Below are 16332 nucleotides of genomic sequence, written 5' to 3' on the forward strand. Positions count from 1 at the left end.
ACTTTACGCTACACGTATTCGTTTCGGAATATCGTTTCTACGTCTTCCGTTAACTATACGTGGTTAACATTATGAAGACAATTAATAACATTTGTGAAATACAACTTTGTTTACGGAAAACATAATGATGTTCGAAGTCGCCAGTTTTTCCACGACAAACGACTTTCAACAACTTATTATATGCATAATTGTTGCAACTGATTGCCTGGAATTATATATATATATATATATATATATATATATATATATATATATATATATATGAATTACAAAAAACAAATACTAAAAAAAAAAGGTTGCATGGCGCGAGATTCGATCCGGCGACCTTTGGATTACGAACCCGAGTGCTTACCGCTGCACCACGACGCTGTAGAAACTTATTAATCGTAGAGAGTATTTCACCGCAATGGTTTCTATTAACTGTCTATTTTCTCGACAACGGCTGAGAAGTGCATCTTGGTGCTTTGCCACATTACACCTCTGGCCATGAGCTTTTTTTATGCGCAGTATGAATCGAATCTGAATTTCACAATTGGCGGCCTCCCCTTGTGAGTAACGTAATTCTGCGCATACGATTCAAGTTATGGTGTTTTAATTACAGTTTCGTTCAAGAACCATTCAGAGACAACTTTAAAAAGAATTTAAATAATTTGAAGTGTTTTGTAACTGGCAGGTGACGAAGTCTGCACATGGTCATATGTCAAAAGAAAATCATTCATACAAAACTTACGTCGTTACACTACACCAGCCCTGCAGGATTCACGGTATCTGTTCCCTCGAGCACTACTTTAGACATTAGTCGATTTCATGCCAAGTCGTGTTGTGTGCTTTCGGCGACCCTGCACAATATTAGACAGGTGTACAAGTTTCTTTGGGTCTTCAGTATAAACAATACATCAAATGAAATGGCAGCACAAACAGTTTTGTCTGTATATCGAGGAGCATGGGCATGCACTGTTTCCTGTGTCTTCCGACTGGTTAAACGACGTTGTAGCAGACCGCTGGACTGGCCGAAACAGGCCGAATGATAGAGTGTTTCGCATGTCCTGCAACTTCGGCCGAGTTGACGTCAGGCGATGTTCACCTCTGAGGGTGGGAAGAACTCGATCGATGCGTGCCGTGTGACGAATTGCGCCGTAATATTTCTGGCTTTGCAGCCATCATATTCAGCTGCTAGAAGCTCTCTTAGAGCAGTTGAGAAGCCAGCGGTAGGAAGACGACATAACGTGGTGAGAGGTACCGATGTCAGATGGTCTGCTCGGCATCGTGAGGAAGACCGCCTAAATTCTGGTGCTTTTCAGCAATTGCCTGTTCGGAATTTGCGCGCCTGAATTATAATCATCTCCAGTTATTAACCCTAGGACGCCGAAGGAGGGGGGGGGGGTCGGTTCGTTGAACCCATAGTTTTTTTATGTCCCCTGCTTTTGCCCAAGTAACTTTCATTCTACATATTCCCTTTGAGTTATTGTTTGTTGGCTATTTTATGAAACGTTAGTGTCAATATATTCTATAGAAAATTCCTGCTTTGAAAGAAAAAATAAATAAACTTATTATGGGGCCAACCACCCCCCCCCCCCCTAGGCTTCCATGCTATAGAAAATTTCCCTTAGTAGGATTTCGTATTTCTCATCTCTACAACAATGCAACTTAGTTTCTTGTTGGTTGGTATTCTTGATATTTACAACAATCGGTTTACTTTCAGAGGAAGTGATTGTTGATGTCAGTCAGCTGTTATTTATCTTGTAAACTTGCAGTGAGTTAGTGCAGTTCCAAACACGTAGGCCTCCAGTAACTTAGGAGTCCTACACAGCAAAAACAAAACCAAGTAAAAACTTACTGATGTTGTCAACAATTTAGCCGCGCGGGATTAGCCGAGCCCCGCATCTCGTGGTCGTGCGGTAGCGTTCTCGCTTCCCACGCCCGGGTTCCCGGGTTCGATTCCCGGCGGGGTCAGGGATTTTCTCTGCCTCGTGATGGCTGGGTGTTGTGTGATGTCCTTAGGTTAGTTAGGTTTACGTAGTTCTAAGTTCTAGGGGACTGATGACCATAGATGTTAAGTCCCATAGTGCTCAGAGCCATTTGAACCATTTTGATTAGCCGAGCGGTCTGGGCGCTGCAGTCATGGACTGTACGGCTGATCCCAGCGGAGGTTCGAGTCCTCCCTCGGGCATGGGTGTGTGTGTTTGTCCTTAGGATACTTTAAGTTAAGTAGTGTGTAAGCTTAGGGACTGATGACCTTAACAGTTAAGTGCCATAAGATTTCACACACATTTGAACATTTTTTTGTCAACAATGCGCCAAGATAAAGGCACTGTTGGAGGAGAGAAGAATAAAACCGAGATAAATGCATATTATAATTCCACTAAAGGTGGAATTGATACCATTGATCAAATGGCGCGTATGTACACCTGCAAGAGGGGAACTTAGAGATGGCCTCTATCTGTATTTTACTCTCTCATCGACATTTGTGCTATCAATGAAAAAACCATATTCATCCAGCAACATCCAAGATGGAATGAAAAGAAACACAACAAACAGAAACTTTATCTTCCACAAGCTGGGATGGAACTAGTGAAATTGCAAGTAGAAGAAAGAAGTGCCAATGCAAGAAGGTTATCGAACCAAATTGTTCAATCAATGGAGACTGTTCTACAAAAGAAAATCAAAGCAGTGACAACAAAAGCACGTCAGCCTCCTGCAGGGAAACGTCAGTGCCATATTTGTGTAAGAAAAGCTAAACCAAAGAAGCAGAAGTACAACAATCTAAGTAAACCAGAACAGAATTGTGGGCAGTGTCATAAACATGTGTGTAACGCACATTCAGAAAAAATTGTGAAGTGTGTCTCTTGCCTTGAAGTTGAGGACTCAGAGTAGTCTATTGTATATGAACACATCTGTATTTCGTATTGTAATATGTCAATTTTTTATTCACTCAATCCAGTTTTTATAACAATTCACAACATGATTAAACCGATGCCTTAGTTAAAATACATAAACCATTTTGAAAGTTGTAATTTTTCGTCAGTAAACTTATTTAATACCTGTGGGCTCGCCGAACCCCCCCCCCCCCCCCTTATGCATCCAAGTTAGAAAAAAAGGCTTGGGTGTCCTAGGGTTAATATTAACCAAACTAAACAGCATATTTGCTTACATTTCATATTTCATGTTAAAGCATCTCTCAATAGCGTGCTATCACTCCATTATTTCACAGGTATTAATAACCAGCATAAAAATAAACAACTGCTAAACGAAAAGGCAGACGATTTACTTCGGTGATCTTCGGATCGCGCCTAACTTGGAGGGCCGGTGAAGTGGTTCGGCTGTAGGATCAGATCTGGTTCCGCAGTGTCGGAGAAGAGTCGTGTTGTCTGCCGTTGTCGGTGTCAGTTAAGCCTTTATTAGCAATGTGTGGTTATTTGGACATGTACTTGAGAACAGTCCGACAGTAATTACGGAAATACGGAGTTCATTACTTTGTTGAAGAATGGAAATTATTTGTGACTCTGAAGTGGAATCTAATAGTGCAGTTTTTCATGTTCTGCTAGTAAAAACCGAGTGGCATCCCGTATAAACACACTAATTGGAAATTTAATTATTTCTAACATATCAGTTCCTCGCTAAGAGTTTCTTACAGCCTCAAGATATGGGATTCAGGACCTACGTACTGTTCTCTGCGCAGGGGACAGATAGACCACACGTTTCTAATTACTGCACGTTTTGTTCCCGGCTCCTTTCTCGGATTTTTTATTTTATAGAATTTTACTGTAAGAGTGAATTTCTTATTTTTCGGCTATCGCATGGACTGGCTTTTTTCTAACAAGGGAACCTCCCCCTCAGATTTAGTTATAAGTTGGCACAGCGATAGGCCATGAAAAAATGAACACAGATCAATCGAGAAAACAGGAAGAAGTTGTATGGAACTATGAAAAAAATAAGCAAAATATACAAACTGAGTAGTCCGTGTCCAAGATAAGCCACATCAAGGTACGTGTACACTGAGGAGCACCGTGGTCACGTGGTTACCGTGAGCAGCTACGGACCGGAAGGTCCCTGGTTCAATCCTCCCTCGATTGAAAAGTTTTAATTTTTCATTTTCAGACAATTATCAAAGTTCATGCACTCAGACATGATCAACTTCGCTCTCCAAAATTCCAGGACATGTTCAGATTTGCTTGGACACATGCAGGATTTGACGGTCTACACACGCAAAAACTTGAAAACGTTAAAAACGTATGTTTTGATAGAGCACAGGGAAAACTGTGCGACTGTGAGACTTGCATTCATTTGTTGCCGTTTATGTGACAAACTCTTATGTTTTATCACTTTTTTGGGAGTGATTATCACATCCACAAGAAAACCTAAATCGGGCAAGGTAGAAGAAACTTTTTACCCATTCGCCAAGTGTGCAAGTTAGGTGGGTCGATAACATATTCCTGTAATGTGACGCACATGCCGTCACCAGTGTCGTATAGAATATTTCAGACGTGTTTTCCTGTGGAGGAATCGGTTGACCTATGAATTTGCGATCAAATGTTTTCGGTTCCTATTGGAGAGGCACGTCCTTTCGTCTACTAATCGCACGGTTTTGCGGTGCGGTCGCTAAACACAGACACTAAACTTATTACAGTGAACAGAGACGTCATTGAATGAACGGTCAGATCGTAACTTTGCGAAAATAAAGTACGTAAAATTTTTACTCGAGGGAGGACTCGAACCAAGCACCTCTCGTTCCGCAGTTACTCACTCTAACCACGGGACAACGGCGCTCCTCAGCTTACATAGTCCTTGATGTTGCTTATCTTCCACTTGGACTACTCAGTTTGTATATTTTGCTTATTTTTTCATAGTTCCACACAACTTCTTCCTGTTTTCTCGATTGATCTGTGTTCAGTTTGTCAAGGCCTATCCACTGTGTCAATTTATAACTAAATCTGAGGGGGGGTGCGATGGGGAGGTTCCCTTGTAAGTGTAAGAGGAGTAAGCTGGTCTAAATTTTGATGCATGGGTCTAAGAGCTGCTATATGATATAGGCGAAGAGGTAAACGGGAACGATTGCGATACCTTTTATAGTTCTGATGCTGATCCTGGTTTTGTGGTAGCTGATGATCGCCATGAAACAGAGTAATACTGGTGAAGAAAATAAGTTGTTGAGAGAAGAGCCTGGTGTGATCTGTACTACAGAAAATTCCTCAGAGCAAACTCACTACTTTTATGGAAAAAATGATTTCAAGTGGGGTTGTTCTGAGGCTGTTACAGTAAGAAATCCACGGCAGCATAAACATTCTGATAAGGATAATGCCAGGACTAAAAGCCACGATTCGAATTTTGGGACAAAGGCGTTCTAAATCTCAAATATTTCTGGAACTTATTTCATGCAGAAATATTAAGAGCATACCACGTGATGGAATGGAGAAGATGAAGAGGTGTATTAAGTGTCCTGCGTCCAAGAAAAGAAAAACGGCGTACAAATGCACCAAAATGTGTCAACCAATTTACCTGCTGTATCATAGAAAGATATACTTAGATTACGCGAAAGTATTGTGATTTAATATTTTCAGTTCATTTGGTTACTGTTTCCGTTTTCATTTTCTGTAATTTTTCATTTATTTTCGAGAATGTTGTAACAGTGTTATCAGACATTTGAAGACTGCACATATCCATGACGTTTCGCGTTCATTTAGAGAATAATTTACTTGTAATACGAATAAGATGATTATTTACTTAATTTTCGACAGCTAATTTGGACTTACATGATTAAAAGTTTTACGTGGTCTGATGACTACATATTTTATACTTGTTACATTTGAGCAATTTTTCAAGTTCAGGGTTAAGCAAAACTGAGTTGCTCTTTATACATTATTTACAATTGTTAGGTGAATGTGATAAATACCACAATCCTTAAAATCCCAATACTGACTTTCAGTCACCCGGTATATCATACTCTTTTTCACGCTGGCCCGGCGACTCAACGACATAAGTGCGGGAGTGAGTCTGTGCGTTGACGTTCAAATTGTGCGTGATGTCGATTATGAGTGGTGTTAGGTTACACTCTAAGGACACTGCGTATAAAGTGTATAATTTTTTAAAAGCTCAAGAAAACTGTCAGGAAAAGGTGTGTGATTTTTTTGAGATAGACGCAAAAATCAACGACAGAATCAATTCTCGGTAAGAACAGTGCAACGCATCTCTGACGAAGCTAATAAAAGTGTAATTGAAAATAAAGATGCCCTACGGCCAAGCTTTTTCCCTCCAAAAAAAGGAAAAAAAAGCATTACACGCCAAAAACCTGTCAAGCGTTAGACGATGCCCAGAAAGACGTAATCCGTCACTCAGTTCAAAAATTTGTTAGTTATTGTGAATACTCAATATTTAAAAAACTTAAAAGCTGTTTCAAAACCTACAATAGACTATGCAGGAGGTATTATTTCTTTGTATAAAATTTCAAGAAAACTTGGATTTAGATATCGAAACGCTAACGACGGACGGAGATTTTTGATGGATAGAAAAGATAGTCGCAAAACCTAATTTTTAAGGAGAGTGCATGAGATAATGAATGAAGGCACTATTACGAGGCTAATCCCAAAAGTAAGGTCTCCTATTTTTTTTATAAGTTCATAGACCTGTTTATTTCTACAATGGTTTACACCAGTTTACAGCTACACTACTGGCCATTAAAATTGCTACACCAAGAAGAAATGCAGATGATAAACGGGTATTCATTGGACATATTATACTAGAACTTACATGTGATTAAATTTTCACGCAATTTGGGTGCATAGATCCCGAGAAATCAGTACCCAGAACAACCACCTCTGGCCGTAATAAGGCCCTGAAACGGAAAAACTTTAAGCCATCTGCACATACGCGCCTTTGCTTGAAGCACTTCGAGGAGAAGTGTTTTGATAGGTTAGTTATTATTTACAATGTATATTTATAATTTATATTTACAGTGTCTCATTTTTAAACCTGATGTTTTTATAGTGCTAAGACTGGAGGGAATTGGCTTAAGTAGTGATGCTATCCCGACACTTTTTGATTTTCCGGAGCATATGAAATCGAAGAGGCCTAAGCTCCGTAAATAACACACTAGAAGGCGTTCGTTAGATGATGCCTCGTCTTCTGAAATCTGTGCTTCCAATGCCTGTAAGTCTGAATGTTGTTAGAATGTGTGTGATAACTGCGAGTTAGTAAAATATTGTATTAGAATAGAACTGTAGCACGTTACGTTAAGTGGCCTTTTTTCTACCTTCTAATACTATTAAATAAATGTAGACTCCAAAATTATTTTCTGAAACTTCAAAGTCTCACCTTTCATCTAAAATATCATTTTTTTTAACTGATAGTTTAAACTTTTGTAAAAATAGTGGGAACTGAACCTTTGAAGTGCACCTAAAACTGATACTCTAAAATGGACCTGCTCCTAAAGTCGACAATTTTGACATAATTCCGATATCCCATTTTCTTTTGTAAGTGACTAGAGCTCAAAACGTGGCGAATCCAATGTTTAGAGTTTTGACACTAGCCCACTCTTACTGTTTAAAAGAACTTTTAACGACATTTTACTTTAATTGATAGTTTATAGTAATTTCGTCCCGCTGCCCACCAGAGTGGCGTTCGATGTATTCGTTAGATTTTATAGATGGTACTGTGAACAAATCCAGGTCAAATGTGGTTCTGGCATAATTTTTCGCAAATAAAAAAGTAATTTTTGTTGGAAGCTGTGATATTCGCTATTTTTGGCTTCATTAAAACAGCAAATAGTTAATACTTTCAGCCAGAAAGCAAATACTTGTTTATAAAGAATGATTAATGTATAATAAGGCGTCGCATAGTGACGGTGGAATTTCCTAAATACTGTAATTCGTCCTCTTTGGGCGGTAATATAAACAGAAAAATACGGATAGATACGCGATCCTTCACTATTTTGTTCGCTGGAGAACAAATGAAGCCTTGAGCGCAAAACACTTGTACTGTTTTTCTTAAGTAAGACGGACGCAGATTTGTGGCAGTCTGATCTAACTTTTACTAAATGTATAAAAACGTGTTACGTCTAAGTTTGAGTGAAGTGTAAAAAAATAACTGTTATAACTTAACGTGACGACCCACGAGCAACCAAAGAGGACAATGGCTATCTAAATAAAAGAGCGCTCAATGGACATGAAACGGACATAAAAATCTACCGTCATTGTAGTACTAAGCTTAAGGTACGATATATGTTTTAGTTGTAATAAATATTTGTTTAGGGAATACTGAATCATTTAGCAGTGCTCATTCCTATCATCTCCTCAGTATTATTTTCATTTTAATTATGCATTTTGCTAAGATTACAGACATCAAGATCAGCAGTCCAATGTGCGTGTTACATTGATAAAAAGAAAACTGTTTTATCGTCTTCTTGCATCAGCTTTAATATTGAATTTCCCTTTTGTGTGATGTTACAGTTGTTTTGCGCCCTTAAGAACTTTCTGGTCCCTTAGGAAATTGTTTTGTCATAACAATAACTTCACCACCGAGTATGATCGTATCTACGATCATGAAGTAATTAGAAAGACGATAATGCAATTTCTTAATCAATAGCACACTAGCTGTGACTGCTTCAAGCCACGCGAAACTGCAATTAAAAACTATTCACATTTCATAATGCAATCTCCATCTCCAACATTTCAATTGAATAACAACATCACTTTTATTTTGTTACATCACAAAGCGTTTGGCAGGCAATTGAGAAATGTGGGGAAAATACGATACAAACATAGGATGGCAGACCGCTGATTTGAAATCCCGCCACGTTTTGCCAACAGTCGTAGACCTGTTTATTTCTACAATGGTTTACACCGGTTTACAGCTCGAAATTGCAGTGCAGGCCAGCCGGTCGTCTTACCTTCGTGTAGTATCCCACGGGAAGCTAGTACGCGTCTAGGTTTAGCGCTGTCGACCGCGCCACACAAACAGCCACGCTGCCCCCTGCCCCCTCGCCGCTCGACTGTAGCCCTGACGTCATGACGCGGCGTTGCCAGCTCGGCTCACAGCGTGCGCGATAAATTGTGATTGATAAAACAGCAAGCGTTCGCGTGCAATAGAGGTGGGCCAAACGGTTATTCTGGAGTAACCGTTATCACAGTTCCAGTAATTCTTTGATAACCGTTATTTTTAACGGTTATTAATAACTGTCAAGTTATTTTTCGCTAGCGAATACTGTAGAGGTGGGCCAAACGGTTATTCTGGAGTAACCGTTATCACAGTTCCAGTAATTCTTTGATAACCGTTATTTTTAACGGTTATTAATAACTGTGAAGTTATTTTTCGCTAGCGAATACTGTAGAGGTGGGCCAAACGGTTATTCTGGAGTAACCGTTATCACAGTTCCAGTTATTCTTTGGTAACCGTTATTTTTAATGGTTATTAATAACTGTCAAGTTATATATCGCTAGCGAATACTGAATACTCCGACGGGGCTACAGTTAAATAACGACATAGTTGGAATCCATCAGTTTAGTCATCAGTATAACTGCGAGTAGTGTGACATGGCAGGAATGTCGTATGAATCGTGTCATAACCTTACCTAATTAACTCTGGGTACATTTTAGTTGATGTTAGAACGATTATTAGTGTTTCATATCATACGTATGTAGGTTATCGGTCGCTATTAGAAATATTATCTTCGCAGCTGCAACAGAAAGTACGCGGAACTTCGCCACAGCACTGTTTAAGTAAAATGTTAACAACGTGCGTTTTTAAGCATGAAGTAATATGTAAACTGACTACTGTAGGTTAAATTCGAAGCTTAATTTCCTGTGCTGCTCAGTTAATAGAATTCGTGTACATCCTTGTAATACAACAGAAAATATATGTAATGTGACAGATTCGTTTACTCCTGTCCTGTACAACATAGTCCTATTGGGGAAAGTGTGAGTACGTTAATACAAGTTTTATGTGAGATTTGGAAATTGCTCGATTTCTCCAGCTACAGCATGTTTATAACATATGAAGACATGCAGATCGAAAAGGTTGACAGTGTTACATTTCTGGGACTACAACTCGATAATAAATTCAGTTGGGAAGGGCATACCACAGAATTGATGAAGCGCCTAAACAAGTCTGTATTTACAGTGAGAATTATGTCAGATGTAGGAGACATAAATATAGAAAAGCATTCCACTACATCAACAAAATCTGCAGGAATCGGACACTTTCCTTGAACAGTATAGGTCAACCATATACCAAAACACCAGTACCCACAACTAAAAGTACGAAAATTGGAATCAGACATTTCCCCTGACCTACATAGGTCAACCTCAGATGACGATACCAAAACATCGACACCTACAACTATGAAAATGGGAATCGGTCACTTATGGTGACCTATATAGGTCCACCACAACTACTGTTGCCAAAAAGCCAACACCTACAACTGCGAAAAATAAAACCAAAACCACAACCTCAAAAATCCACAAATCAAACATCCCTACATAAATTAAAACACATTCAATACTCCATAAATACACAAAACATCACAACTAAAAATTAAATTAATTACCATCAGCAAATTCCGGCACTGCATACTAGATCGGCAACCACCCCCCCCCCCCCCCCCCACACACACACACACAAAAACAACTCATAAACACCGTGCCGTATTGACATTCACACACCACAACATCTTTACGTCAAAGCAGACGGGTGGAATCAGACGCTTCCATTGAGCCCTCCTTCTACTCTTTAGATGAATATCTTAACAGAGACTGATAGACCAGCTTAAGTAAAAATTCTGCTATATTTCAGTTTTGACAGCACTTGGTCGTAACAGTCATGATCGGGTATTCTGTGAATGATAAATTTATTAAAAGTACATAACTGTGTTTTGTTCTGGAAGTTTATCAATTCTGTAAATATTAGCAGTTACTGTAATATATTCAGATATTTTGACAATCTCCTGACAAATGATGAGGATAATAATTATTATATTCAAATGTATTATGTTATACTTTCTGACATCATTCGCGATGGCCAGCGGCTATTTCCGAAGAAGTATGAAAATATTTGTTCGCTCCAGTTGCTATCCTTTCTGGAAATATCACCGGGGTCCAAGACTGGAGTCACTGTGTCAGGAACACAGACAACACAGTTATTCCGTTACCAACTTCCAGGTTACCTGTAGGGTTTGCCCGATAAGCGCCAGAGAACGAGATCTGTGAGCCAATAACGATAACTACCAGAGGAGAATACCGATTTCTGACAGTTATTTCCATAGTCGCTCGAACTCCTTATGGTAACTCTCATTGTACTACCCGTCCAAGCTAAATTAACACATAAGGCGGTGGCTCAAGGGATCGACTGTACTTGTTAATGCCTGTACTGCAGCTCCTATCAGCCACCGCTCGGACATTAACTTCACTTAATTGTTTGTGCTAAAAGTAACGGAGGCCCACGAAATAGTACACAGTCCTTATCAACAGATGGCGCGCACTCTCACAGTTTTTCCCATGGCCTATAGAACGCCATCCAAATTCGCAGTACGATCTTCGGTCAACAGATGGCGCGAGGCACTGTTGACACTAACAAGGGAACCTCCCCATCACACCCCCCTCAGATTTACTTATAAGTTGGCACAGTGGATAGGCCTTGAAAAACTGGACACAGATCAATCTAGAAAACAGGAAGAAGTTGTGTGGAACTATGAAAAAAATAAGCAAAATATACAAAATTAGTAGTCCATGTGCAACATAAGCAACATTAAGGACAACTTCAGCGCAGGAGCGCCGTGGTCTCGTGGTTAGCGTGAGTAGCTGCAGAACGAAAGGTCAAAAAAAAAAAAAAAAAAAAAAAAAAAAAAAAAAAAAAAAAGGTTCAAATCCTCCCTCATGTAACTATTTTGATTTTTTATTTTCAGACAATTATGTGACGCACATGGTGTCGTATAGAATATATCAGACGTGTTTTCCTGTGGAGGAATCGGTTGACTTATGACCTTGCTATCAAATGTTATCGGCTCCCATTGGAGAGGCACGTCCTTTCGTCTACTAATCGCACGGTTTTGCGGTGTGGTCGCAAAACACAGACACTAAACTTATTACAGTGAACAGAGACGTCAATGAACGAACGGACAGATCATAACTTTGCGAAAAAAAAGAAGTAAATTTTTTACTTGAAGGAAGACTTGAACCAAGGACCTCTCATTCCACAGCTTCTCACCCTAACCACTGGACCACGGCGCTCCTGAGTCTACGCTGCACATGAAGTTGCTTATCTTGCGCATGGACTACTCAGTTTGTATATTTTGCTTATTTTTTTCATAGTTCGACACAACTTCTTCCTGTTTTCTCGATTGATCTGTGTTCAGTTTTTCAAGGCCTATCCACTGTGCCAACTTATAACTAAATCTGAGGGGGGTGCGATGGGGAGGTTCCCTTGTAAGACAGGTATTGAAATAACTGCCAGAATCAGAGGAACGGTTATCGCAGTAACCGCTACTTCTCAGTAACCGGTTATTTCTATGAGTTGCGTTATTTTTTTGCCACCTCTAGCGTGCAACGGGCCCCCACGCGGCCAGAGCGTCTCATGCTGCGCCAGTTAACACAGGAGCTATACATCACGTTCACTCAGGGAAAGATGAACAATCTCCCTCCCTTTGTAATTTAATTTTCACGGCAATAAACGAGAACATTTGAAATAAGCTTGGAAGCAGCATCGCAGGCGTCGACACCTTGTCTGGCAGCACGACGTTAGTCAGTTGGTCCCGATAAAGATGGTGTACATTCTCGTCCTCGTCTTGAATTTTTATTCAGATCCTTAAAATGTTGAGAATGTTCGAGAGCGCCTGGCGCAACAATCTCGTCGCGATCTCACTTGTAACGGCGCACAGCTGTTTCCGCGGCACTTGATGAACTGCACGTGATTTCAATTGCTCTGTTATCTAATGCTGAGGAATTACACACCAATAAACTGATGAGAAATATGATTACAATGATGATTTGATTAAGCGCTTAGCTTGCAAGACAGATCGATAATGCAGAAAATTGGCGCCTACATTTTCGCTTCAGAGTGTTCAACGTTGAGCTTGTTAGCTCAACTCAAATTCCACTGCACAGTGGAAATTCATTCCAAAAACTATAATCGTTGCTTGCACAAATTTAATTAACATTAATACTGTCAATCTTCAATCTTTGATAAGGAAGACGATTGCCAGACGTCCCGGTTTTCAGGGACAGTCCCGGTTTCGGATTTAAAAAATGAGCGTCCCGAAAATTGCTTCCGGGACGCCAGTTTAGCCCGGTTTTGTGATGCTACAGAAATACTCTCATACAGTTGAATGCAATGGACAGTGTCTTCAAAGGAGGGTATAAGATGAACATCAACAAAAGCAAAACGAGGATAATGGAATGTAGTCGAATTAAATGGGAATGAGACTTTTAAAGTAGTAAAAGAGTTTTGCTATTTGGGGAGTAAAATAACTGATGATGGGCGAAGTAGAGAGGATATAAAATGTATACTGGCAATGGCAAGGAAAGCGTTTCTGAAGAAGAGAAATTTGTTAACATCGAGTATTGATTTAAGTGTCAGGAAGTCGTTTCTGAAGGCATTTGTATGGAGTGTAGCCATGTATGGAAGTGAAACATGGACGATAAATAGTTTAGACAAGATGAGAATAGAAGCTTTCAAAATGTGGTGCCACAGAAGAATGCTGAAGATTAGATGGGTAGAACACATAACTAATGAGGAATAGAATTGGGGAGAAGAGGAATTCGTGCCACAACTTGAATAGAAGAAGGGATCGGTTGGTAGGACATGTTCTGAGGCATCAAGGGATCACCAATTTAGTATTGGAGGGCAGCGTGGAGGGTAAAAATCGTAGAGGGTGACCAAGAGATGAATACACTAAGCAGATTCAGGCTGCAGTAGGTACTGGGAGATGAAGAAGCTTGCACAAGGTAGAGTAGCATGGAGAGCTGCATCAAACCGGTCTCAGGACTGAAGACCACAACAAAAAGAACAACCGTCTATTTCTTCCCAAATGGAAGCGTCTATTTGTATTTTAACTGTCACTTTTAGGCAAAATAATGATTTTTGTTTCATAGTTGCACTTGCCAGTGTTTATCAATGGCGTTTATTGCGCGTAACGCTTCTTTCTGTTATTAACTCTTGTCTTGCGATTCTGTTCAGTTGAGGCGTTACAGGTACGTGGTTCTCTGTCCGAGGCTAAGTTCATATTTTTGTGTGTGTGGAGTGAGCTCCGAAAGTTTTCCTATCAACACAAATATACAGAGGAATGGTCTTTCCGTCAAACGAGAAAGACATGACTATGAAGTGGAATGTGGAATATTTAAGTCGTATTTTTCCATTCTACATGGAGGAAGGGCGGATATTACAGATCATTTAGGCAGCCAAAAGCATAAATTAGACATGTCCTCCGCTAGGACTTTAAAAAAAGACAACTTTTTTTATTTCAAAATTATCAAAACAGAGCCAATGAGTAGCAGCAGCGCAATTAATAATGTGTTATCATACCGTTACACATCATATGTGTTTGAAATGTGTAGACTGTACTTCTAGACTAAGTTACAATCTTTTTAACGATTCTGTCACAGCGAGGAGTGTGACGTCGGGCAGAACCAAAACAACAGCACTTTTGAGAGCAGTTATGGCACATGAAACGGTCAAACAAATATGCGACGATCTTTCAGTGGTCCGCTGTAATTCAATAGCTACAGATGCGAGTAATCGCAAGGCCGAAAAAATATTTCAATTAATAGTTCAATATTTTACCTCTCAGAATGGCATTCAAGCAAAATTGCTTAAATTTGTTTCGCTACCAAATGAAACAGCCGCTACAATAACTATGTACTACAATACTGAACTAGAAGAAAATAAAATTGATAAGAGCGAGTGTATTGCATTTCGCAGTGACAATGCTTTGAGGAGTGCGACGAGCAGGTACAAACAATGTACACTCCTGGAAATTGAAATAAGAACACCGTGAATTCATTGTCCCAGGAAGGGGAAACTTTATTGACACATTCCTGGGGTCAGATACATCACATGATCACACTGACAGAACCACAGGCACATAGACACAGGCAACAGAGCATGCACAATGTCGGCACTAGTACAGTGTATATCCACCTTTCGCAGCAATGCAGGCTGCTATTCTCCCATGGAGACGATCGTAGAGATGCTGGATGTAGTCCTGTGGAACGGCTTGCCATGCCATTTCCACCTGGCGCCTCACTTGGACCAGCGTTCGTGCCGGACGTGCAGACCGCGTGAGACGACGCTTCATCCAGTCCCAAACATGCTCAATGGGGGACAGATCCGGAGATCTTGCTGGCCAGGGTAGTTGACTTACACCTTCTAGAGCACGTTGGGTGGCACGGGATACATGCGGACGTGCATTGTCCTGTTGGAACAGCAAGTTCCCTTGCCGGTCTAGGAATGGTAGAACGATGGGTTCGATGACGGTTTGGATGTACCGTGCACTATTCAGTGTCCCCTCGACGATCACCAGTGGTGTACGGCCAGTGTAGGAGATCGCTCCCCACACCATGATGCCGGGTGTTGGCCCTGTGTGCCTCGGTCGTATGCAGTCCTGATTGTGGCGCTCACCTGCACGGCGCCAAACACGCATACGACCATCATTGGCACCAAGGCAGAGGCGACTCTCATCGCTGAAGACGACACGTCTCCATTCGTCCCTCCATTCACGCCTGTCGCGACACCACTGGAGGCGGGCTGCACGATGTTGGGGCGTGAGCGGAAGACGGCCTAACGGTGTGCGGGACCGTAGCCCAGCTTCATGGAGACGGTTGCGAATGGTCCTCGCCGATACCCCAGGAGCAACAGTGTCCCTAATTTGCTGGGAAGTGGCGGTGCGGTCCCCTACGGGACTGCGTAGGATCCTACGGTCTCGGCGTGCATCCGTGCGTCGCTGCGGTCCGGTCCCAGGTCGACGGGCACGTGCACCTTCCGCCGACCACTGGCGACAACATCGATGTACTGTAGAGACCTCACGCCCCACGTGTTGAGCAATTCGGCCGGCGGTACGTCCACCCGGCCTCCCGCATGCCCACTATACGCCCTCGCTCAAAGTCCGTCAACTGCACATACGGTTCACGTCCACGCTGTCGCGGCATGCTACCAGTGTTAAAGACTGCGATGGAGCTCCGTATGCCACGGCAAACTGGCTGACACTGACGGCGGCGGTGCACAAATGCTGCGCAGCTAGCGCCATTCGACGGCCAACACCGCGGTTCCTGGTGTGTCCGCTGTGCCGTGCGTGTGATCATTGCTTGTACAGCCCTCTCGCAGTGTCCGCAGCAAGTATGGTGGGTCTGACAC

The 16332-nt window shown here is 41.3% G+C and overlaps 2 protein-coding genes across 3 annotated transcripts in view; both read right to left on the reverse strand.

Moving 5' to 3' along the window:
* LOC126213214 (ankyrin repeat domain-containing protein 54-like) overlaps positions 1–8969 on the reverse strand; it is a 120957-nt gene extending 111988 nt beyond the window's left edge. For both annotated transcript variants that reach the window (XM_049940855.1, XM_049940853.1), the window contains exon 1: positions 8882–8969. The gene's annotated coding sequence lies outside the window, so the exon portion shown is untranslated. The remainder of the gene's footprint in view (positions 1–8881) is intronic.
* LOC126213211 (ankyrin-1-like) overlaps positions 1–16332 on the reverse strand; it is a 415927-nt gene that overhangs the window by 261746 nt on the left and 137849 nt on the right. The window lies entirely within an intron of this gene.

Source organism: Schistocerca nitens, chromosome 11, assembly GCF_023898315.1.
Source record: "Schistocerca nitens isolate TAMUIC-IGC-003100 chromosome 11, iqSchNite1.1, whole genome shotgun sequence".
Lineage (NCBI taxonomy): Eukaryota > Metazoa > Arthropoda > Insecta > Orthoptera > Acrididae > Schistocerca > Schistocerca nitens.